Source organism: Artemia sp. Qi Xiang Cuo, chromosome 5, assembly GCF_049724085.1.
Source record: "Artemia sp. Qi Xiang Cuo chromosome 5, ASM4972408v1, whole genome shotgun sequence".
NCBI lineage: Eukaryota > Metazoa > Arthropoda > Branchiopoda > Anostraca > Artemiidae > Artemia > Artemia sp. Qi Xiang Cuo.
The window spans coordinates 65,158,948-65,184,107 of NC_142798.1; the positions used below are offsets into that span (position 1 = coordinate 65,158,948).

The 25,160-nt window shown below is 35.1% G+C and overlaps 1 protein-coding gene across 6 annotated transcripts in view; it reads right to left on the bottom strand.

Annotated features, from left to right (window-relative positions):
* The window catches only part of LOC148952394 (EH domain-binding protein 1-like), a 59,946-nt gene extending 36,465 nt beyond the window's left edge, over window positions 1-23,481 (bottom strand). For 2 of the 6 annotated variants that reach the window (XR_016141804.1, XM_089089849.1), the window contains exon 1: window positions 23,328-23,411. The gene's annotated coding sequence lies outside the window, so the exon portion shown is untranslated. Of the gene's footprint in view, window positions 1-13,514; window positions 13,651-17,100; window positions 17,254-23,327 lie in introns of those variants that run through there. The other 4 variants (XR_016141805.1, XM_089089851.1, XM_089089850.1 and 1 more) reach the window with 4 other exon arrangements.
* Window positions 23,482-25,160: the final 1,679 nt, after the last annotated feature.

Here is a 25,160-nt window from a genome sequence, read left to right on the forward strand (position 1 = left end):
AAGACTAAACTTAATGAAACTTATATATTTAAAACCAGCATAAAAATCCAATTCTTTTAAAGTATATCTATTGGTACAAAAATTCCGTTTTTCCGAGTTTCGGTTACTATTAAGCTGGGTTGCTCCTTACTTACAGTTTGTTACCATAAACTGTTTGATTCAATAACTTTCAATTTTTTTTATACATACTAGAGGTTCAGTAATCTTCAATTAAGAAGCAAATTCAAAATGAACTGGTTTAAATCCAAAAAATCATGGATGAAAAATTATTATATATTCTAATAAAATTAAACCAATTGTTACAAATACACTGAATTAAAAAAAAATAAAAAAATACAGAATATTACAGTTAAAAAAGCAGCTAGATCAAGATGGCATAATAGTAAAATACTGTACTAGCATGTCAGTAAAACTGAGAGGGAGTAGTCAATTCAGGCTTGTCCCAACCAAAGATAGGAATGAGAGTGATAATGAAAGAGTTAAAGCAAGATGGGTAGAACAATTTGAGGATGTGTTAAACCAAGATAGAGTTGCAGGTAAAGATATAGAGGACAATGAAAAAGTTTTTCATACCTTGGATGTGAAGGAAGATTTGTTTTGTTAAGAAGAATTAGCATCAGCACTAAAAGGATTAAAAAATAATAAGCCCCCAGGTGCTGAGTGCGGTAAATGAGTTTCTTTAATATGGTGGCTTTGAGGTTAGAAATAAGTTATTATTATTATTATTTATTGGAAAACTCGCCATACAAAAAAGGAAAAGACGGAGCAATAAACGAAAAAAGAAGAAGAAGAATACACATAAACTTAGCAGCTACAGCTACAGAAGAAGAAGATGAATTCTTATGTATTATTATCTCAATCAATCAGTAGTTTTACCGAACCAATTGTGCTCAAATCCTCCTCAGGGCCATACTGTGGTGTTTATTTTGATCCTGTAACTTTCCCCACAGTAGAGTGCAGACGGTTTGTTATCATTGTAATATCCTTTCTTGTTTTAGTTTAAAGCTTTTTCCAATAGGCAATGCTTAGAAGTCCTCCAAAAAAAAAAATCCCCCCAGATCCCACCCCAAATACCAGTGAAACTGATACCCATCCTGGTGGGTCAAGCTCACTATCACAAAGTTCACATGATAGCTCCAATTATGAGAATAGGACGATGATCAGTGTAGGGGCTAATGTCACTATAAATGATGATAATAGGTTTCAAGAGGTCCTTTCTAGAAGGTCTAAAAAAAGGAAAAAAATCTCCCTAATCAAAAGCATTTCCCTCTCCCTGTCCAAGATCCTCCCTCCCAAAAATTAGGAATTTACCTTAAAATTTCTCCTATTAACCCCTTTGAAATAAAAAAGATTGCTGCAATAAGAGTTGCAATTTTCAAATTGATAAAATCAATGTTCTCTCTTAATATTCACCATGATGGATCTCTGCTAATAGCTGTCCAAGATCAGAAATCAGCAGACTCAATAATTAACCTAAAATCCCTCCTCAATACCTCAATTAACGCATCTAAATAGAACCCGAAAAAATCCACAACAAAAATAGTAGTTTATGATGTTCACCCAGATATATCCATTCAGGGGTTCAAAGAATGCCTCTCAGATAGGGCTGGAAACATAATCCCAGTTGCAGATGTTACCCAACTTGGTAAACCCAACTCTAATGGCCTAAAAACAAGTAGATCCTTCTTATTCACATTGAAGGAAAAAAATTAACATCCCAAAAAATTTATCCCTATTTAGGCAAATGAAACCACAAAAGGAATACAAACCAAAGACTATCCAGTGTCAGAAGTGTCTCAAACTGGGACACACAACAAACAAATGCAATGAAATTCTTTTAGAGTGTAGTAGTTGTAAAGCATTCCATCCTAAAGAGTTGACAACTTGCAACAACACTCAGCCTACATGTATCAACTGCAAAGGCCCACATAAATCTACCAGTAAATCACTATGCCCCGCATATAAGAAAAGAGCACTAACACTCCAAATAGCAACAGAGAAGGCCATTCCATACCCCTTTGCAGCAATGGAAGCAAATGCTGCTCAAGAATACCAAATAAAGCCCGTAATGAAACCAACCAAAACCCCCAAGTCAAACGCCCCCAATGCAGCAAGTACCCCGTATAAAGTACCAACCTCCAAGCCCCCTACCTCACAACCCGATTAGAAGGAATCACCAAGTTAACAAGCCTCCTTGTCCTGAGAGATGAAGTCAGTCTGTCCCCCCTCCCCTCCCAAGAACAAACAAACCAGAAACACTACCAGGAATTCATCCCTTAACTGACGAACAGGATGCACAAACAAACATGCAATTCCCAAATATATGCTTATTCATTCTAAACTGTAATGCAGTTCAGGCCATGAGCTATATCAATTACAGAAACCAAAAATCATTTCAGAATCGGCAAAAACCTACATCCCTGATGATATGATCATTCAAGCAAAAAAAAGATCTTGCTTTACTTTTAACAAAGCTGAACATTGATACACAGTCATATGAAAAATAAATCAACAACACAAGACATATCAATACTCCAGTGGAACGTACAATCACTCACAGAAAATAAGCTAAATGAACTAATATCTTTTATGAATAATAATTCCATTAATATTCCTTGCCTCCAGGAGACTCATTTAACCCAAAAACAACAAATTAAGTATCTAGGATTTACTATCCTGAGAAAGGATAGATCAGCAGAGAGAAAAGGAGGTGGGGTAGCTTTATTAATTAAAACTAAAAGACAATTCTGTTGCATCAATTTTCTAGATTTTGCAAATGATGTTGATGCAATTGGTATCTACATAATAAGCTTTTATAACCCTAATGGCCAAACTACAGATGCCATGGATTTCTTTAAATATATAAATAATTCTAATATGTTAAAAAATATCATTATTTGTGGATATTTCAATGCCCACAGCCTTTTGAGGGGGAATAAACCAGCAAATAAAGCTGGTAAATTGATTGAGCATATGACTTCAAATAATACTGAATTAGCTGTTGCTACCCCTCCAAACCTGAATACATATTTCAACCCCAAAGTGGCAGATTCTCCACAATCGACCTACAAATTGTGTCATTAAACATTTTGAATAAAATTTATATAAATTAAATTGATAGTCTATGTACTGACCACTTTGCTATAGTTTGATCCCTAAATGAACCTGCTGAGACTCTATCACATACCTCCAAATATATCAACACTAAAGCAAATTGGTCTATGTTCCAAAATAAGCTAAATGATGAAATTACAAGTTTCACCCAAAATTCATGCATTTCAAAAACAACAGTTGACACACATGCTGAAGTCTTGGCATCTTTACTAATAAATACAGCTAATCATGCTATCCCCATGCAGCTAGGAGAGCATTCATAAAAAAACCATCACCTACTACATATTTAAAAAAAGTACAAGCAGAATCTAATCTAAAAAGGACTATAATAGATGCTAAATATAAATTATGGAATAATTTTGCAAATAATTTCTCCAGAGAAACACATGAGCCAATTATACATAAAGTAATAAGCCACATCTGTGGGAAAAAAACTTCCCCCAACCCACTCCTGTATGAGCTTATACATAATAGTACCCATTATGACAATGATAATGAAAAAGCTAAGCTATTTGCAACTCTTTTTGTTAATAAGCTAACATCAAATAATCGAAGCAAAATGTCCCCAATTCCTATGAACCCAAGTTACCAACCACGCCCAGGATCCGAGTATATAACTAGTCCATTTTCAGTCCAGGAAATGAATAATGCAATAAATTATATTAGGACCAAAACTAGCGGCAGCTTTGAAAATATACACCCTTCATGGATAAAGAATCTCACCCCTTCATACAAACAGGAACTGCTAAATTGTTATAATCATGCTTGGGTATCTTCTATGTTCCCCAATATATGGAAATGTTCGTTCCTCCTACAAATCCTAAAGAAAAATAAACCCAAAGATAACCCTGAGTCCTATAGGCCCATAATGATTACTCCTGTGATGGGGAAAATAATGGAAAAAATGATGTATCACAGGCTCCTCTGGTTTGCTGAAAAAAATAATATGATCCCTCACACTCAAACTGGATTCAGGACACACCACTCCTCAACAGATGCTTTCATTTTTCTAACAAATGCAATAAATGAATCATTCTCAAAAAATAATGTCCTAGTTGCAGCTTTCCTAGATTTTGAAGGGGCAACCACCAAATCCTTCTAAACAAACTTGCAAACCTTGGACTACCCCCCAAGCTAGTATCTTTTATAAAATCCTTCATAGAAGTGCAAAGTTTCACTGTTTGTGTTGGTTCAGCCTCTTCACCCCAAAGGACTACAACCAAAGGCCTACCTCAGGGGGCAGTCTTCAGTTGCCTCCTGTTTGACGTGTATCTCTGGGACATGAACCTCCCCCGCACGAATCTACAATTTGCTGATATTCTGGTGCTACGGTCATCTGGCAACATGTTTGAGATAGCACAGTAAAATCTGCTAAAGTCACTTTTCCAATTCGAAAAATTCTCTAAACATTCAGATTTATCCATTGCACCTACCAAGTCAAAAATAATCCAATTTCACTGAAAGCGAAATCATGTTAATGCAAGACCAACTCTAAATGGAACAACTATTCCAGAAGATAATCATATTAATTATCTAGGTCTCATGCTTGACCAAAAACTTAATTTCCACCGCCACATTTGAAACACAATAAAAAAATGCTATAGAAAAACAAATATACTAAAAAGACTTCTTTCCACACCCTGGGGCTGTAAGGAGAGAACCTTACTCCAGTTGTATAAATCACATATAAGACCCCATATTGACTATGGGCTCATCGTCTATGGTGCATGTGCAAAGACCCAGATGCAAAAAATTGAAACAATACAAAATGAAATAATACGTCTCATATTTGGTCTTAGAAAACCCACAGGCACCAAGTTTCTGCTTATGGAGAGTGGATTAATAACAATAAGGGAGTGACGTAGTTTTAAAACATCTTACAAAAATCGAATCAAAGAGCTCACACACCCTACATAATTGGTTAAGAAATCCAGCCATGTATAAAGGCATTGCAGATGAGTATGCCAATATTCAGAAGAAGTTCCCTGTACCGGCAAAGTCTATTGCACCTACTTTCCCCAAATCCCCTCCATGGAATTGGTCAATTCCGATAATAAATACTGATTTCTCAAAGTGGAATAAAGATTTAACCCCCATTGCTTTTGTCCAGAAAAAATTTGCTGAACTTAATACAATTACCTATCAAAATCACTTCCAAATATTTGTTGATGGGTCAAAAATGAATGAGAAGGTAGCAAGTGGTGCTTCCCTTCCTCACCTAAAAATTACAATGGGCTAGAGATTATATAATAATTTATCTATAATGTCTGCTGAGTTAAATGCCATAATCATGGCATTAGAACGCCTTAAGGATAACCAACCTCTGATTGCAAATTCAAATAATATTATTATATATTCCGACTCTTTATCAAGCCTTGAGTTGCTGGCCTAAGCTCCTCAGTATAAGTTGGACATTGACACTTATCATTGTCTCAGTATAATAGATAATCTTGCTTCAAGTGGCATAAGAACTTATTTTCAGTATATTCCTAGCCACTCTGGCATAAGTGGTTATCATCAGGTAGATGATATAGCAAAAAATGCTATAAATATTGACAAACCAAGTGGAAGACCATTACCCATTTTAAAAATTTATTAAAAGAGACTATCGATACCTATTTTGATAAGGTTAATGTTAGACTTTCCCTTTGTCCCAATAAGTATTTTACTGTAATTTACGATAGAGTGTGTCATGGAACCAATGGACTAAATTTTTTTGTATTATTGTATAAGTTTCCTAATTCAAGGGATTAAATTCCCCTGTCCCCTCTTTGCAGGCATTGAAATGTGCATAATTAAACAATTGACCATTGCCTATTTGAATGTAATATGCTTACGTCTGCACAACATACCTTGCTTTGTAAAGTGTTAAAATGCTTCAAACACCACAAATTCTCACTATCAGCCAAGAGCCTAGCCAACTATACCTGCACATAGAGCATAGAAATCGACATCTATCATCTCATAATTGAACTCCTAGAGTCGGAAGATCTACTGAAAGATATCTGAAAATATCTAATAATTATGAGGCAATCAAGCCAGTAGCTCTGTAGCCCACAGAGTGAAGCAAAAGGAAAAGGGCTAAATAGTATTACTGAAAAGCCCACCTGCTGTTAAATAGAAGAAGAAGAAGAAGCTACATATGATTTAGTGACGAATGCTGGAGCTAAGATCCAAATCAGGGCTTAGAACAAATTACAAAAACGAGAAAGAAAAACTCAATTATACACTGCACTGCAGGTACATAACACGTTTCTTTTTTTTAGGCTCCTAAATACTGAACAAACATAAGCAATATGAACATCATTGCATCAAGCCGCAATTGGTGAAAAAAATTAAACCAAACAATCATCAGTGGATTATAATTAAACAGTAGATAATCATATCAACTAGTGTAAATATGACAATAAACGGTAAAGCAATTAAAAGACACTTTCACCCGCTAGTCTTGAAATCAGATCACTCTCAACAAATGATTCATTTACTCCGATATACATAGATATCAGAAGCAAGGAAATTATTCAATCATGGATCCTTTGATATCTTTACATAAAAGAAAATTATCAAAAGAACCGATATTTATTAAAGAAATAAATTATCCGTAATATATGCAATATATTACCAGATTGACATCAAAATTGAGAATAAGCAGCTTCACTTACATTCGGCTCATACGAAAAGAGGCTAAATAATCAATCAGTTTAAAGTTGCAACAATTACACTAAGCGCGAAAACAAACACTTAAAAAACAACACAACAAATACATCGTAACTACTCGGCCAGTACCGACGACCCAGGATGGTTTAACTTTGTTAAACGAGAATTATAAGCACGAATTTGCTTTTCCACAGCAATAATGGGGTCAACAAAGCTGAATTTTCTACTTAGATAAGAATTGCGGGTCCAAGAGGGAAAACGTAAAAGATATTCTGGGAACCAGAAGAAAACTGAACAAATTTTTGTGTCAGAATTTGTGAGCATTTTCCAAAACGGAGATATGTACAGATAATGTGGTTGAGCGACAGAGTTAAAAAGTTTGGAAAGAAGACGGCGGTTGAAGCGTTAATAATTAGTTACAAAAGATGCATATGATAACCAAACTCTATGTTCAATGTGAGCAATTAATAGTTGTCGCGTGTGCATTATTGACGAGCCAATGGGAAGACCAAGGTAGGTGATATGATCTACTGGCTTAATCCTACTATTTCCGAGAGGAATATCCCTGGGCGACACCCGCTTCCAGTTGAAGAATACAACTTCGGACTTACTGAAGACCTAGTTTTGTATACTCAAATTGTAGCATTGCAAAAATCTCGCTAATGCACTGGATAGTGCAGCTCAAATTCAGAATGTTGTTTGCATAACATATGAGAAATAAATCAAGACCGGCAAAGATGAAAGATGTGGGAACAGCTGAGTGTGCATCAAGAACTCCATTATTGAAGAGTGAAGGGGAAGAAACAGCACCTTGACAGGTACCTTTTTCAACATTGACAAAAATATTAGGGGTTGGTGCGTAGACTTAAGAGCTGTCAACTTTAGCTAAAGGGTGAAGTATTAGGCGAACTTTAAGATGATAATACATGTCTCGAACGGCTCTGATATATGAAGGGCTCACACCACGTTTTGCTGCATGGAGTAGCATAACGGCGTGAATGAGAGCCGAACGCTTTACAAACATTGTGCCCGGCCAACACGGGAGTTTCACCTGATGCATCAGCATCAACCAGTGCGTTCACGACAGCCGACAGAGTGGGCACAACCAAGACATGGCTGGAATCCAAATTGGTAAGGTGGAACATAGCATTTTGTGTTCAGATGGTCAATGAATAGAAGTTCAAAAAGCTTACAGAAGGTAGTAGGCACTGTTATGGGGCGGAAGGACGAGGACTGGGTAGCAAATTTACCTTTCTTTGGAATTGGAGTGAGATCTTCGATTGAGAAAGAAGAAGGTACAACTCCTTGGGTAACAATCATCTGCATCAAAAGAGCAATATGGTTTACCAGCAGCTCGCTTCCATGCAGAATGTGAAGTGCTCATTTTATCAATGCCAGAAGATTTCTTACGCTTTAGGCATTGGATTGCTTGCAGTACAGAATCAACCAAAACAACAAAATTGTTGGTTAGTCAACTAGACAGAAATTTATCAAGCTTATATTCATATTCAGACTGTAGGGCCAGCATCTGCTGGGGAGAATTCAGCAGAGAAGTATGAATTCCATTCAGAACCAGGAATAACTTGAGTAGATAGGTGGGCACTACATGGACAGCATGAAAAAAATCACATGAATCAAAAATACTCAACCAACATGAGGTCCAAACAAGCATTGCAATACCACCCAAGCAGCGGCCACTGGAAGCGGATTGTTTAGCGGGCACCAAATAGCTAGTAAAATTATTGTCAATTTTCAGAAGGCTGAAACTATGACTTGTCAAAAAATGTTCTTGCAAGCACAATATGTCACAATTTGAAAGCAAACCTTTTATCAAAGGAGTTTTGACTAAAAGTCCACCATTAATATTCCACAAAAGTACAGCTTGCACAGTAGTAAACACATCCATATCATACCATGGGCTTTGCTAGTTGACTGTTGTTATTAGGACACTTTACACTGCAACAAGTATGGCCAGCAACTTTACATTCTAGACAGAACATTTTTTCTGATCACAAAGAGGCACTGTTAGAGCAGTGATCACATGATCCACAGCAATAGCAGAGGGCCCGATTGGAGCACTGCAAGGCCAGATGCCCAGTCTTATGACATGAGAAAATATGCTTTGTGAGGTATACAAATGCTTGTGGCATCAACCAGTGCATTCGCGACAGCCAACAAAGAGTGGGCACAACCAAGACGTGGCTGGAATCCAAATTGGTAAGGTGGAATATAGCATTTTGTGTTCAGATGGTCAATGAACAGAAGTTCAAAAAGCTTACAGAAGGTAGTAGCCACTGTTATAGGGCGGAAGGACAAGGACTGGGTAGCAATTTTACCTTTCTTTGGAATTGGAGTGAGATCTCTGATTGAGAAAGAAGAAGGTAAAACTCCTTGGGTAACTATCATCTGCATCAAAAGAGCAATATGGTTTACCAGCAGCTTGCTTCAATGCAGAATGCAAAGAGTGCTCATTTTATCAATGCCAGAAGATTTCTTACGCTTTAGGTGTTGGATTGCTTGCAGTACAGAATCAACCAAAACAACAAAATTGTTGGTTAGTCAACTAGACAGAAATTTATCAAGCTTATATTCATATTTGGACTGTAGGGCGGCATCTGCTGGGAAGAATTCAGCAGAGAAGTATGACTTCCATTTGGAACCAGAATAATTTGAGTAGATGGACGGGCACTAGGAGGATCTCTTGATACATTTCTCCAGAAGGAAGGTTGGGACAGAGAAGCTTGCTGGGACGTCTCTTCAACTATCTGGTTCACGTTGATAGATAGTTCTCATGCAAACTTTCTTTTGGTAGGAAGACAAATGTCAGAAACCCAGTCAGAGCAAGGACGGTCAAACTGGATCCACAAATGGTACCAAAATTTGGATTTTCTCCAAGCTTCAACTACGCTCGGATTACTGGACCAATGCTTTGTGACATCCCAACGTATACGTTTAAGAGGCATAGCAGCTTTTTCTGTGTATCGCAGAGCATGACAAATTTGTGCAGGATAGATATCTAGCAACACCTATCAGTATTGATTCAGTCTTTGAACAGTTAAGATCTATCTATTCTTTTAAAAAGGATTAATCCCAGTTTTGAACTAGTTGTCGGTAAAGGATTTTATTCTGATTTTATTAGACACTGGATTCTTTCAGTAGTTACGAAATAGTGAGAACGCTTTTACGTCTCATAAACTATTTAAACATTTATTCAGTATCTGTAACCTAGTGGAATGTGTCACTGGATAAATTGAATTGACTGGAGTTTCTGACCAATGCATTAATTGAACTTTTGACTTTGTTAAATTGAGTTAATTTCATAAGATATCCAAGTGAGGTATTCCAGTTTGGCAATAATAAGGATTATTATTCATCATTCAATGCTCTCGTCAGAATAAGATGTAGTTAAGACCTCTGTGTGGCGTGAATTTATGTGACAATATTATATCAAGAATTATTGATATATTTGTGATTAGATGGGACGTAAAAGGAAACATGCTAAGCAAGAAGGCATGGACAGTTCATTTGACACCTCAGGACTCAGTTCTAGCTCGAAACCGGAAATATCGATACTAGCTGCGGATTTTAAGCAAATTCTTGATGTTGTGAAAGAAAATGGAAATAAGTTGGACAATATCAACAATCAATTAGGAACTCTTACCGCAAGGGTGGATAACTTGGAAAAAGAACAATCGCTACAAACGAATAAGATAAACAATACTGAATCGAAAATTGGAAAGATTGAGAATGAAACCTCTAGCCTCAAAATGCAAATAAAAACTTGCACGGTTGAAATAATGGAATTAAGAAGGAAAAATGAAGATTATATGTTTCGGATTGTGAGAATGGAAGCTGCAAAGCTAGAAAATAATGTCATCATATGGAACGCAGCTTGTAAGGATAATAACTAAGCTCAAGTTCTATTCACAGAGGTAGTTCGTCACGGGCTGGAAATGCCCGAAGTAAATTTCACAGTTACTCATTATGATAGCAACCGTAAATTTTTGAAGGTGACACTGAATAAAAAAGACGATAAGTTTGCCATATTGAAGAACGCTAGCAATCTTAAGGATAAGACATTCCCTGGAAACAACAGCAACCTGTTCATCAGTGATGATGTCCCAACTGAAATCCGTAAAGTGCGAAAGCTGCTTCTAGTGAAACGTGACAAATTACGAAAAGATCATGGATGTGATGCCTGGATATCGAAGGGGTTTCAGCCGAATCTGCTAGTGAAAAGATCAGACGGCTCGATTACCAAATACACATTCAATGATGCCATACCGGAGATTGACGATTTTCATAAAAAAATTTCCATCGCCCGAAGGGAAGTGCCTGTTATATTCCCTGTCGATGTTCAAATGTCGTAATGTCGTGGGTTGCAGTAATAGTTCATGTGCCCAAGTAATATTAATGAAAACATTTAAATTGAAAGTGTTTTTTTATGTTTAGTTTATATAAGGTGTATTATTATTATTATTGTTTTTTTTTTTATTATTTCCTTTTTTATTTTTGTTTATAGCCACATAGAGGTTAAATTAAAAGTTGCGCAGATTAGTCGTACTGAGGGAAAACGACTTGGAATGGAGATTATTATTTTTTTTTTTTTTAATTGTTATTTTTTATTATGGTTTGCTGGTCTTTTGGGGCATGGTGTGGTTTCTCTTAACGTGGGATTAATATTTGATAATGGATAGAGATAATCGTGAAATTCCATCATCAAGGTTAAAAGAATTTGAGCGGAATTCTCTTTCATTTCAGTCAATTTTTCAAACTATTTTAGCTGGTGATGATGAAGATACTTATAGTAATTTTGATATCCCAAAAAATCAATATATATTTATGAATGAGCTGGTAAGAAAAAATGTAAATACAAGTAGGATGTCGTTTTGGAATTGCCAAGGTTGGAGGACTGCGCAGGATGTGATTGAAACTTTTTTGTCGGATTCAGATACAGATATATTAGGCCTATGTGAAACTTTTTTAGATGATTTTTCAATTGAAAATATACATGTAAAAGATTACCAATTTTTTCACATCGGTTGGAAAAGACAAAAATAAGGGGGTCTAGGTGTTTTGATTAAAAATTGCATACCAGCACGTATAAGGATTGATTTTTTGCCAATGAATATTGAAATGATTTTTGAATCTTGTGTAGTTGAATGCTCTTTTCCAAATAATCGGAAGGTTTTAATTGCAGTTATTTACCATACTCCGTCATCCAGCCAGATAGAATTTAAAAATCATTTTGAAAGTATGTTGGATAAATTAGCTAGTCTTAATACTCCTTATTTAGTTATGGGTGATTTTAATATTGATTTAATGAAACTCCTATCTGCAGATCAGAATAGAATAGATAGAAATATTTTGCAGATTTTGGAGGGCCCACTATCTTATGGACTAAACCCCGTATGTTTTGTGCCCTCTAGAATAGCTGATACATCATTTTCACTTATTGATAATATTTTTTCACCTTATAGTGCTGTTAATACATTTATTATTCCTGATGATTCATCTGACCACTGTATAATTATGTCTGATTTTCTTATAAATTTTCCGCATAATAAAAAAAATCAAACCAAGCGTAGAGATTTTTCACATAAAAATGTGTTAAGGTTAAAAGAAGGGCTTGGTGATGTTGATTGGAGTCCTGTAATTGATGAGAAGGATCCAAACCAATCATTAGATAAATTTTATTATATTATGAATGAAAAGCTTGATCTTTTTTGCCCATATAAGAGCCCAAGAGGAAAGAAACTTACCCCAAAAAAACCTTGGATAAATGAATCACTTTTGAGATCTATTAATGAGAAAAATCGTTTATATAAAATTAGAATAAAATATCCCACGGAAATAAATATAACGCGTTTTAAAAATTATAAGAATATGCTGGTAAGGATCCTTAGATTAAGTGAAAGACTTTATTATGAAAAATCTTTTCGAAATTCAGATTCCCCTAGAAAAATTTGGAGTTTGATTAATGATAAAATTGGAAGAAATAAAAAGTTGTTACATCCTGAAGTGTTATTTGATATTAATGGTAAAGAATTTAGAGGACCACAAGCTGTTGCTAAGAAGTTTAGTGAATATTTTGCTAGTATTGGATCATCTGTTGTTTCAGGAGAAGTTGACCTTTCTTCCCCAAGGTCGCATAAAAATATCTACCGCCCACTGAAGATACGAGCATATTTATGGCCCCGGTTACTTTTGCAGAATTTCAAAAGGTCATTAAGAATTTAAAAAATGGTAAGTCATTGGGATATGATGAACTTTCAACTAATTTCCTAAAAAATATTGCAGGTGTAATTTTTGAACCATTGCTTCATATTTTAAATTTATGTATTTTCTCAGGTACATTTCCTAAAAGATGGAAAATTGCACGCGTAATACCATTACATAAAAAAGGAGATAAATCTGATACAAATAATTATCGTCCTATTGCAATTTTATCACCATTGTCTAAAGTATTGGAAAAAAATTTTAAAGGAAGGATTGCTAATTATCTAGATAAAATAAATTTTTTTACCAAATATCAGTTTGGATTTAGGGCAGGCCATTCGACGGAACAAGCAGTTGCAGCTCTTGTATTAGAAATAAATGACTGCTTAGATAGTAATTATCATGTATCTACTGTTTTTTATGATGTTAAAAAAGCATTTGACACTTTAAACCATGAAATTCTTTTTGATAAAATGGAAAATTCCGGTATAAGAGGGAAAGGACTAGATATAATAAGATCATACCTTTATGGACGTAAAATCGTGGTAGATGTTGATGGACATTTGTCTAGTTTAAATGATCTTGAAGATATTGGTGTCCCACAAGGATCGGTATTAGGTCCGCGTTTATTTTTGATGTATATTAATGATCTTCCACGATGTTTGCAGGGAAATAATGGTCTTGCAATTTTATTTGCAGATGACACAGCTGTTTATGTTAAAGCGAAGGATTCATCTACATTGATTCAAAATTTGTTTAATACTGTTAGTTCAGTTAATTGATGGTTTGTTTCTAATTATTTAGTACCGAATTTTAAGAAGACTGAATTTATGGTTTTTGGTCATTCAAGACGTGCTACTAAAAAAATTTCATGTCAGGAGCTTCAAGTTGGTGAGCATAAAATACGTAGAGTTCAATCGTATCGTTATTTAGGAGTTTTTATTGATCCCCTTTTGTCATTTCAAACTCATATTGATCATTTAATGGTGAAAATTTCGCAAAATATTGGGTCTATGTATCGTTTGCAACATGTTTTTCCATTTTCAATTTTAAAAATAATTTATCATTCTTTGATTGCTCCTTATTTAAATTATTGCACAATTATTTATTTAAATACTTTTTGGACGCATATAAAACCCCTACAGATCCTTCAAAATAAAGCAGTGAGAATACTTGGAAATTTTTTACATCGTCCATCAAAACTTAGAGATGCATCGGAAAATGAAACATTATTTCTTTTCTTGAATTTATTAGATCTGAAACATATAAGAGAACTTAATATATCAATATGGCATTTTAAAATACAAGATCCTAGTAGTTATTTTTATGAAAAATCTCTGTTGATTCTGCCCCCTCCTTCGGCTCTTAGGTGTTCTGGAACATATCGAATTCCCTTTGTTAATTGTGAAAGATCTAGATTTTCAATTAGATACCAAATACCATTTATTTCAAATAAATATAGGCTGAAAGATAGAATTCAAATTGAGGCATCATTTCGGCAAATATCAGTTCTAAGGAAGAAAATATTAAAATTATGTATTGACCTGTGATGGTGGAATAGAAATTTTTATTATTATTATTATTATTTTTTTTGTTTATATTTGTTACCCATGTTGGGATAGCCTTCCGTGCCTCACTTGTCCAGCGTTTGTTTTCTTTATGTTTGTTTTGTTTTTTTCTTTAACCAGGTTTTTTTGTTTTTTTTTCTTTTCTTTTCTTTCTCTCTTTTGTTATGATGAGAAATTTTTTCTTTTTTGTTTTGTTTTTTTTTGTTTTTTACCCAATTTTACGAGCTTTGCTCTCTGTTGGGGGTATATTTTTTTTGTTATGTTGATTTAATCAAATAAACAGTAAACAGTAAACCTATATTTCATTTGCATCAGCTTGCGGATCTCTCATGAGCAGCTGGAACGGAACATGAATTTTATGTAGGACAGAATTAGTAACTGCAACAAAAAGAACCCATTGTCTGTTTTTCCAATCCTTGTAAAATTGGGCATGAGGCTGATGTGGTTTTGTGGTGGGAAGAGACTGAGCAGAAGGACAAGAAATAGATGCATATTCTGGAAGGTGGTCTGATAGTTGAAAATCAGTAACAACGTGAACAGGTCACACTTGGAGATTTATAGAAGAAACTAAATGGTCAAGGTTGAACACGAGACTTCAATGGTGAGTGTAAGTGTAATCGAGATCTTTTGGCAATATCCTAAGCCAATCGTCAAAAATACCAGACAAAATAGAAGTATGCAATAACAAGGCATCAGTTAAATTACAGTTAAAATCTCCTATAATAATACAACACTTATCTAACAGGCAAATCTTTGAAAGGCAAGACCCTAGTTTCTCACACACAGAAGTAAATAAAAATTCCAATTGGTCAATGCGGTAATCAGTTGGGAGATAGATGTTTACTATAACATACTCTTCTACATGGACAGCAAGAAAAAAATCACATGAATCAAAAATACCCAACCAACATGAGGTCCTAACAAGCATTGCAATACCACCCAAGGCGCAGCCACTGGAAGCAGATTGTTTAGCGGGCACCAAATAACTAGTAAAATTATTGTCAATTTTCAGAAGGCCTAAACTATGACTCATTCAAAAATGTTCTTGCAAACACAATACATCACAATTTGAAAGCAAAGGGGAAGTACCTAGTGATTTTAAGAAAACCCTAATAAGAAAGGAGATAAGAGTAAGTGTGATAATTATTGAATCATTAGCCTGGTCTCTGTAGGTAGCAAATTACTTAGTAATATTATACATTTTAGACTGAGAGATGCTGTAGATAAAGTTTTAAGAGAAGAACAGTGCAATTTCAGAAAGGGTAGAGGAGTTGTTGACCAAATTTTCACTTTTAGGCTTCCATGAAGACTGGCTATCAGCAGTATCAAGAGCAAATTCTAGCCTTGATTTGCTCAAATGGATGATCACCAGTTGCTCTAGGTCTGTCTTCCTGGGGCTGTTGTCAGGCACATTCTGGATTTTGGGATGCGCCTTACCTCCCCCTCCAATAAGAATGATACTAGCCTAATCAAAGGTGTTCAAAAGCATGCCACCAAATGCATAAATGGTCTGCAAAATATGCCATACAATAAAGGGCTGGAGCGCCTACAACTCCCAACACTCATCTTCAGATGCCAGGACAGTGATATGATGCTCACCTACAAATATAATAGCCAACCAAACAATACTCTCTTAACAAAAGATGCAAGTCAGCACCACAAGATAGGCCATTTGCATAACACTTTCTAAACATACTGTGAAGACACAAATACTGCAAAACTGTTTTGCTGATTGTATCAGTAATGAATGGAACAACCCTCTAGACAAACTGGCGACTTCAACCACAACTGTATCCTTCAAGTCCAGACTTGACAACAAATGGAGCAAAAGCCATAGAAATGTGAATGGGACTATTTGTCCCATCCAGCCACCCACTGATTATTGATGTGAGTTTTTTGTAGGAGTGTGTTGCTAGAAGGTTGATGCCACTTGTCATTCCCAACCATCTTGCACACTTTATCTGAAGTTGCTGTTGTGCAGTGGTGTCAACTCTAAATCACTGGAGAAAAAATCTTATAATCAAACAACTAGTCCTCAGTTTTATATATTATGAGCAAGCATTTGATTATGTTGATAGAAGAGCTTTGGCAAAGGCCTTATTCTTGTATGGTATACCAGACAAATACATAAAAGTGATTAGTGCCATGTACAAGAATAAGACTGCTGCTGTTAACATAGGATATGATGTTAGTAGCAGGTTTTGTATTAAATCAGGAATTAAGCAGGATTGGGTTCTATCCCACTTTATATGGATCATTTTGATGGATTTTGTCTTAAGCAGCACAGGAAAGACAATGACAGAACTCAAAAACAAATGGGGAGAAAAAAATCCTGGACTTACATTATGCTGATGACTTAAGCATCCTAGATGAAAGTGTGAGCAAAATGAATGAACTTTTAGATGTTTTGCAAGTTCAGGGTGCTAGAATAGGTTTGAAAATTCATGTTAAGAAGACTAAGTCACTAAGGCTAGGAATAAGTGAAGATGAAGAGATGACCTAGGGTAGTAAAAAGATTGATTATGTGGACAGCTTCACTTACCTTGGTAGTATTATTAGTAAAGACAGTAGGAGCAGTGAAGATGTTTGACAGTTGTCAAATATGGTTCTGAAGCTTGGGTACTCCTAAAGGCACATGAAGATTTGATAGATGTTTTCCTGAAAAATTGCCTATAGATTGTTCTGGGTATCCAGCTAACTGACCGTATTTCAATCAGTAGGCTGTACGAAAAATGTGGTTCAATCCTGCTTTCTAGAACTGTTATGACAGTCAGGATGAGATGGTTTAGGCACGTTCTGCGGATGAAGAAGGGCAGATTGCTGAAGATTGCCCTTTTGGCCAACCATTTAGGGCTAAATAGAAAGCAGGTCATCCATGGTTGGGGTAGGAGGATGTCATAAACAAGATTTAATGGAAATGGGAAATTCCTGGGAGTGTAAAAAGGGAGGATTTGAATAGATTGGAACGAAGGAGGAGTGTGGATGGCTGTTAGTCTGAGGAGGAAGTGGGGCAATACAATCCTGATTTGGGGTAATTATGCTGCCTTGTGGGATATAAAGAACAGCAAGAACTATATTTAAACTGTTGTTTTTTGGAGTTTAGGGGGGGGGGGCGGAAAGGGGGCTAGGTTAGGTAATTAATATATAGTATGCTTTGCCCCCCTCCCCCCCCCCCTGATGTGCAAATATAAAGCCCAAATTTGTTTCTAAACTATTATATATTCATCCTATTTTATTTTATTTCAATAGCACTAACCAAACTAGCACTATATAAAAGAGTGCATTTAACATAGGAGTACCATTTATATATACATGGGATACCAATAACAAACTAATTAGCTAATTTTGTAAAGTATATATAGTTTTCTTATTAGCTGTCTAGCTGGCCAATTCACGCTGATGTGTATACATGTGTGAGATCTAATAGCCAACTGGTTGGCTACTCTGAACATGTGTATATAGCTGAGCCTCCCCTCCCCCCGAAATGTTTGTTTGACTTGTAAAAACATAACAAAAATAGATTAAAACAAATTTTGAGTGGGTTTCTTGAGTTTTTTTTTTGTGTACCTCCCCCCTTGAAAAAATCTTTGAGTAAAACCTCCTCTGAGAAAAAATCCTGGGAATGGCCTTGATGTCCTTAGCTGTAAAATGACCCCCCACAGTCCATGGGGAGAGGCCTATAAGTTATGAAATTCATCCATTGTTTACATGTAGCATTTGTTTTTGGGAAGTATGCACATTTTTTTTGGGGGGGGGCTGTTCTTGGGAGATATTTCTATGAGTAGAATATTCCATGGGGAGGGAAATTTCTGGAGTATGAATATTCTAGGGGAAATGTTACACTGGGGACAAGGCCATACCCAGGATTTTTTTTCTTTGTTTTCTGGGAAATAATATTCACAGAAGGGGGCTTTTCTGGAGGGATCAAGAACTGATTAGTGATTAAAGTCTTATTCAAATGAAAGGATACAAAGGAGAATTTTTTTTAGGCTGAATTGTCTATAAGCAATTTTACAGGGAGAGGGTACACTTTACATTGGATAAAATTTCCACAGATGGGTTTTCTGTGAGGGGAAGGGGTCTGTTTCATAGAGGGTCAGCCAGATCTACCAGTATTATTTGAAAAACAAACAGAAATTATTCTATATACGAAGGGTTGCGCCTCCTCAATACCTTGCCCTTTATGCTACAGTTTGACTATTTACTAAAATTGAAACACTGGGCTGGTTTAATTACAATAAGAAGCTTTTTTAAAGGTGCTAACAGCTTCAGTGTAAAGAGCAGGGCATTAAGGAAGAGGACTTCATATACAGAATACATCTGCCAAAATTAATATGCAAATTTTGTTTTAATATTTCATGTACAGTGAGCCAAATTCAAGGCTGCATTAGTTAAAAAACGTTCAGAAATTAGCTTTAAAAAAATGAGTTTTTTTTTACTGAAAGTAAAAAAAATTGAAAGTTTTTTACTGAAAGTGACATTAAAACTTAAAATGAACAGAAATTATTCTGGATACAAAAAGGACTGTCCCCTCCTCAATGCCTTGCTGCTTATGCTTAAGTTTTTATTGTTTTAAAAAGTAGAGTTGCTACATAGAGTCAAAATTTAGAGTAAAGAGAGAGGTGTTGAGAAGGGGACAGCCCCTTTCACATAGAGAATGATTTCTTTTTAAATTATAATGTCATTCCTTACTTTCAGTTAAAACAACTTAAAAAAAAGATTAATTCTATAGATTAAAACTTAACTTTCCAATAAAACTTAACTTACTCATTTGGGTTGGGAGGAGAGTAGTAAAATTTGTCCATGTTATTCTTGTGCATGCTATTCCATTGGCTTTTTGGTGCAAAAGTACCATAATTCTGTATTTAGGTCATTAGAAGAAAATTCCTTTTTTGTACAATTGTTGGTTGCTTTGAAAACACTGTTGAATTTATAAATCACAACAAAAACAGATACATGCTTAACCCTGTTTCTGTAATGACAGGTTGTAATTTACCTTCAATGTTTATTTGCATTGCCACTTACCTATATTTTTGTTTTTATTTCCAATTAGCTGGAATAGCTTAAGTTATCTTTGCACAAGTTTTCCTTCATGATGTCTTTCACCAGGAAGGTGGATGAAAGGCGGGGATGTTGTTACTACACTTGCATTGGATCATGCAGTAGTAAAATAGGGGCAGTCTGAAAACCCATCTTTGTTTTCACAGAATGCTGAAGAAAAGTGGTTCTTTCCAAAAAGAGGTCTGTTACCCTAGCCAACCAGTATTTTCAGCCTAGGGGCCCAGCTGGACATAAGGAAACACATTAAGAAAACAATTCTTACTCCATAATATGTAAGTAATCCTAGTTAACACATTTTGCAGGGGGAGAGCCTTTATCTTCACAGTAAAATTCTACTTTAGTTACTTTTACCTATCTTGGAAAGGGGTGAGGTTAGGAAAATGAAACTTTCAGGGATGGGTCTACAGGCTAAAATATGTCCTGGGAAGGTATTTTGAAGGACTTACCTCCACCCCTTCTCCCTCTAAATGGTCCTGAAATTTGCCGGCATGACTGGTCTAGGCCTATACCTATTGAAATTTTGACAAAACAACATTTTACCTTAATTTTCAGTTATAAGATTCTTTTTCTCTGGCTTTAGTTTTGAAAATGCAATTCCTGTTATTTGAGTAGTATTTTAAGCCATATCAATGTTAATTTTCAAAATTTAGGAAATGTATTTGCATATCTTTAAAACTCTATAAATCAGGATTGAGCAAAGTTGCAAGGCAGAAAACAATTTTGTTGGACTTCATTTTAAGCAGAAGATCTATTTTACAAGGTTTCACTTTTATAACACACAGATTTTTAAAGGTCATCAAAGGTCAGGACCCTCTATAGAAGGAGTGGAGGTAGGTACTTCAAAATACCTTCCCTGGACATACTTTAGCCTTTAGATCTATCCCTGGAAGTTTCATTTTCCTAACCAAACTCCTTTCCAAGATAGCCAAAGTAGCTAAAGTAGAATTTTACCATCTTCACTTCTTTCCGGGAAGGTGTCTAGTTGATATCCTTTAAAAAAATTTGTTATATATAAATTAAAAATATTCTCCAACTGCACTTAGTATTAAGATAAAACATCAAGCTCGACAGATAATAATATTTTTAGGACTTATATTAATGTACCTCCCTTGCTGAACATCTTACAGTCTATGCAATATACAGATTATCTACCTAATTAGATAATAACATAGATTTGTATTGTGGATATATATGCCAATAGGCAGATAAGAAGATTCTCTAAGCAGTTTTGGGTTAATATCCAACTACCCAGATAAAATGTTTCTCATAGGTACAGCAAGAATATCTACCTAGTTGGATAATAATGTAGCTTAGTGTTTCTGATATATAGCCTATATCCAACTAGGCAGATAAGAATATTCTCTAAGCAGTTTGGGGTTAATATCCAACTAGCCAGATAAATCATTTCTCTTAGGCACAGCATGAACATGTAACTAGGTGGATAATACAAAGTCTTAACACTTCTGATATATCATAGATCCAACTGTGAGGATAATTAACGGCCATTACACATTTTTCAGATAAAATAATAAGATTTATATTATGTTTTTCTTTTCATTATAGCAAGAATCTACACCTTTGTGTATCATGATGTAGAGTAGAGTTCCAAATATATATCAAGCTTAGCCGATAAGAAGAGTATCTATATTTTGTTGTGTTTTCATAAGACAACCACAACAATTAGTTTCTCTTTTGCATAGAGAATATCTACCTAGTTCAATAATAATGTTGCTTAGTGTTTCTGATATATATCCAACTAGGCAGATAAGAAGAATCTATAAGCAGTTTGGGGTTAATATCCAACTAGCCAGATAATTCATTTCTCTTGGTCATGAATGAACATCTAACTAGGTGGATAATACCAAGTCTTAACACTCCTAATATATCCAACTAAGAGGATAAGTAAATTTCATTATACAGTTTTGGGATAATATCCAACTAGCCAGATAAATTGTTTCTCTTAGGCACAGCAAGAATATCTAACTAGGTGGATAATAATGTAGCTTAGTGTTTCTGATATATATCCAACTAGGCAAATAAGAAGATTCTCTAAGCTGTTTGGGGTTAATATCCAACTAGCCAGATAAATTGTTTCTCTTAGGCTGAGAGAATAACTACCTAGTTGGATAATAATGTTGATTAGAGTTTCTGATATATATCCAACTAGGCAGATAAGAAGATTCTCTAAGCAGTTTGGGGTTAATATCCAACTAGCCAGATAATTCATTTTCTCTTAGGCACAGCATGAACATCTATATAGGTGGATAATACCAAGTCTTAACATTCCTGATAGATATCCAACGAGGAAGATAAGTAAATACGATTTTGCTATGCAGTTTTGGGATAATATACAACTTGCCATATAAATTGCTTCTCGAAGGGAGAGATAAAACTTACTAGTATGAGTTTTTTGCAGCATAGTGTGTCAGACATATATAAAACTATTTAGATAAGAATATTTTATATGGAGTTTGGGGTTTATATCCCACTAGTCAGATAACTCATGCCTCTTATGAATAGAACGAACGTATAACTTGCTGGATAATACAAGGTCTTAGAACACCTCACATATATCCTATTAGGAGGATAAGTAAATTCCATTAGGCTATTCAGTTTTGGTATAATATCCAACTATCCAGATAAATCGTTTCTCTTAGGCACAGCAAGAATATCTAACTAAGTGGATAATGCTAAGTCTTAGATATTATAATAAAAATTTAACTGGACAGGATGTTACTTAACTAGCATAACTATTATGATTAATATCAGAAGGGCTGGGACAAAGTGTTATCCACTAAGTTAGATGTTCATGCTATGTCTAAGAGAAAAAATTGTCTGACTAGTTGGATATTATCACTAATTTGTAGGAAGAATTAACTTATCTGTCTAGTTAGATATATATCACAAGCATTAAGTTAAAGCATTATTGTATCCACCTAGTTAGAGATACTAAGTTGGCTCTTATGCTTTATTGTATTTGGCTAGGCTAGCGAGATAAAACTATTTTTCTTTTAAATTTTAATTATTTTCCTAGTTGGATAATTTCCTATTTGCTTAAAAGGATTTTTCAGATAGCTAAATAGTTGGATAATTTTGGCAATAACTAAGTATGGTTGGATATTATTTTTACATTCTATAGAATAGAAATTTTTAGATAATATCCATTGGGTATACTCCCCTTCTTTCCTTATTTTTCTAGCCAATGGATTTCATGAATGTCTTAGAAACTATAGGCTATTCACAGAATGTATACCCCCAGCCTCCTAATGTGCAAGTATATAGGCCTACCTAGTATCGTATCCTCAGTCTAAATATAACATCAATTTGCATCACAAATGAACTTTACTCCCAAAGGCCTATTATCCATGTGGTGGATGTCCCAACTGGTTGGGGTGGGAGAATGTCATAAAGAAAGACTTGAAGGAAATGGGAACTTTCTGGGAGTGTGTAAAAAGGGAGGCTTCGAATAGATTGGGATGGAGGAGTGTGCATAGCTGTGTTGGCCTCAGTCAGCTGGTGCTGCAGTGAGTTGGGGGTAGTTGATTAGTAGTAGTAGATTAGGAGGTAGTTATTAGTAGTTGATGGATCTTTTAAGCATCCTTGGACAGTGTTATTCAATAGATGTTTAAGGTATGTGGCTAAAAATATATTCATTTAAAGTCAATGAGTTTTCTGTTCAGTTCAGCTTAATAGTAGCCATGAATTTACCTTTAAAGCCTACTCCAGCTGAAAACACTTTTTTTCTTTAGGAAAATATGAATAACCTACCAGTTAATTAGTGACATATTTCAACTACTTTAGTAATTTTATCCACTTCACACTAAGTCTCTTCTTCAATTACCTTTCAGAGTTTCACAATTTTAAATATATAATACTCTAAAATACGTATTATCTAGAACTGGCACCATAAGCATAGTTTAAAGCACATAAGGCCATAAGAAAAAAAGAAAATGGTCTGTAAACTTTGAGGAATGTCAGATTTCACCGCTACTGAAGGGTCACGCTATACTTTTAGAATGAATTTTGTGAAAAGAAAATGGAATAATGGCCAAAAATAACAAAAACCTAGCCTCTGTTGTTTTTTTGTCTTTATGATGGCAAAGCAAAAAGTTTAAATACAGATTTTGGTCAGGGGCAAATGTTCAGCGTTTTTGTTGGGGGGGGGGGGAGGCACGAGAGGTCCATATCTGGATAGCCAAGGGACATAGGGATATATAATATTTTTTTTCCATTTTATTGGGGGGGCAACTGCCCCCCCCCCCCTAAACGACGCCCCTGATTTTAGTTAAAGTTTATAGAGATTAGATTAGGCTCCATCCGGACAATTTAAAAAGAAGAAGATGAACACATTCTTTTCTAAAAAGCTTAAAGTTTTTATGTTAATATTCATAACTATGTTTCCAGCTTTTCTCAATTAGACACCATCTGCTAATTTGCAAACTGTTTTCCTACAATTATTCCATCCGTCTTCTACTTTTCCTAAATTTCTGCCTTAGTAACTGTTTCTACTTTAGACACTTTTGGATCGTGATCTTTACATTTTGCACGAACGACGGCACTCATTTGCCCTAGTTTTTTATATAAATCCTTCCAGTTTCCAATTTACAGTAATGTAAAAAATATCGTTGTGGGTCTTATATGTGAGGACTTTGTTAACAAATCGGCCATGACGTGATCAAATACCCCGTAACAATACTGCTATATCTAAAAAAAAATAAACAGTCATAATTGCTGTTTTCCTCTCCTACACCAAAATAACCACACAGATGAACATGACTTTTGAGGCATGCGGTAAAATTTTTTTATGTATATTACATTAAATTCCTAGGCAATGAATGAGGGAATTTAATATAATGAGACGTCTGCAAGGACGGAGCTAGTATTTTGAGATATGCTAACAAAAAAATCAAGTGTGGCGACAAGTACTGACACATAAGCTACATTAAGACGCCATAAATACCAAAAGCTCTAAGACGTCTGCACTAAGTGCCCACGCATTTGGAACTTTGGGGGGAGTTCCAGCCTTTAGTAGTACCTCTGGACTGCTGATGAAGGCAGTGAAGATCTCTCCTACAAACAATTTCAGGACCTCAAGCTATAAGAATGATGTTACAGGCTGAGTAAAATTGTTAAGCACATTGTGGCTTTTACTTTCGTCTATCCTCCATTGAAGTTTCAATATTTTGTTCTGCTATATTCGAAACAGAAAGCTGGAGCCATTATGCTTAAAACAATATCCAGCATTGTTCTCTATACAAGAATTACAATCTGACCTATGAAAATGCTTGGTACTTTTTCTTCGATTGTGACCTAGTCATTCCAAAATCCAAAAGATCCTTAAATGGTTTAATACTCTTATCAATTGTTCTCTACCCTAAATTTGCGAGAAACGCGAAATAGCAGTCTTTAGAAAACTTCGTTGCTGCTAGAATTATATTTTTTGCACTTCCAAATATCAAATGTGAAATATCAAATGAAATATCAAATATTCATTATAAAAGTCAAAACTGGAACAAAAGATGAATGAATCCCACTTTGGCA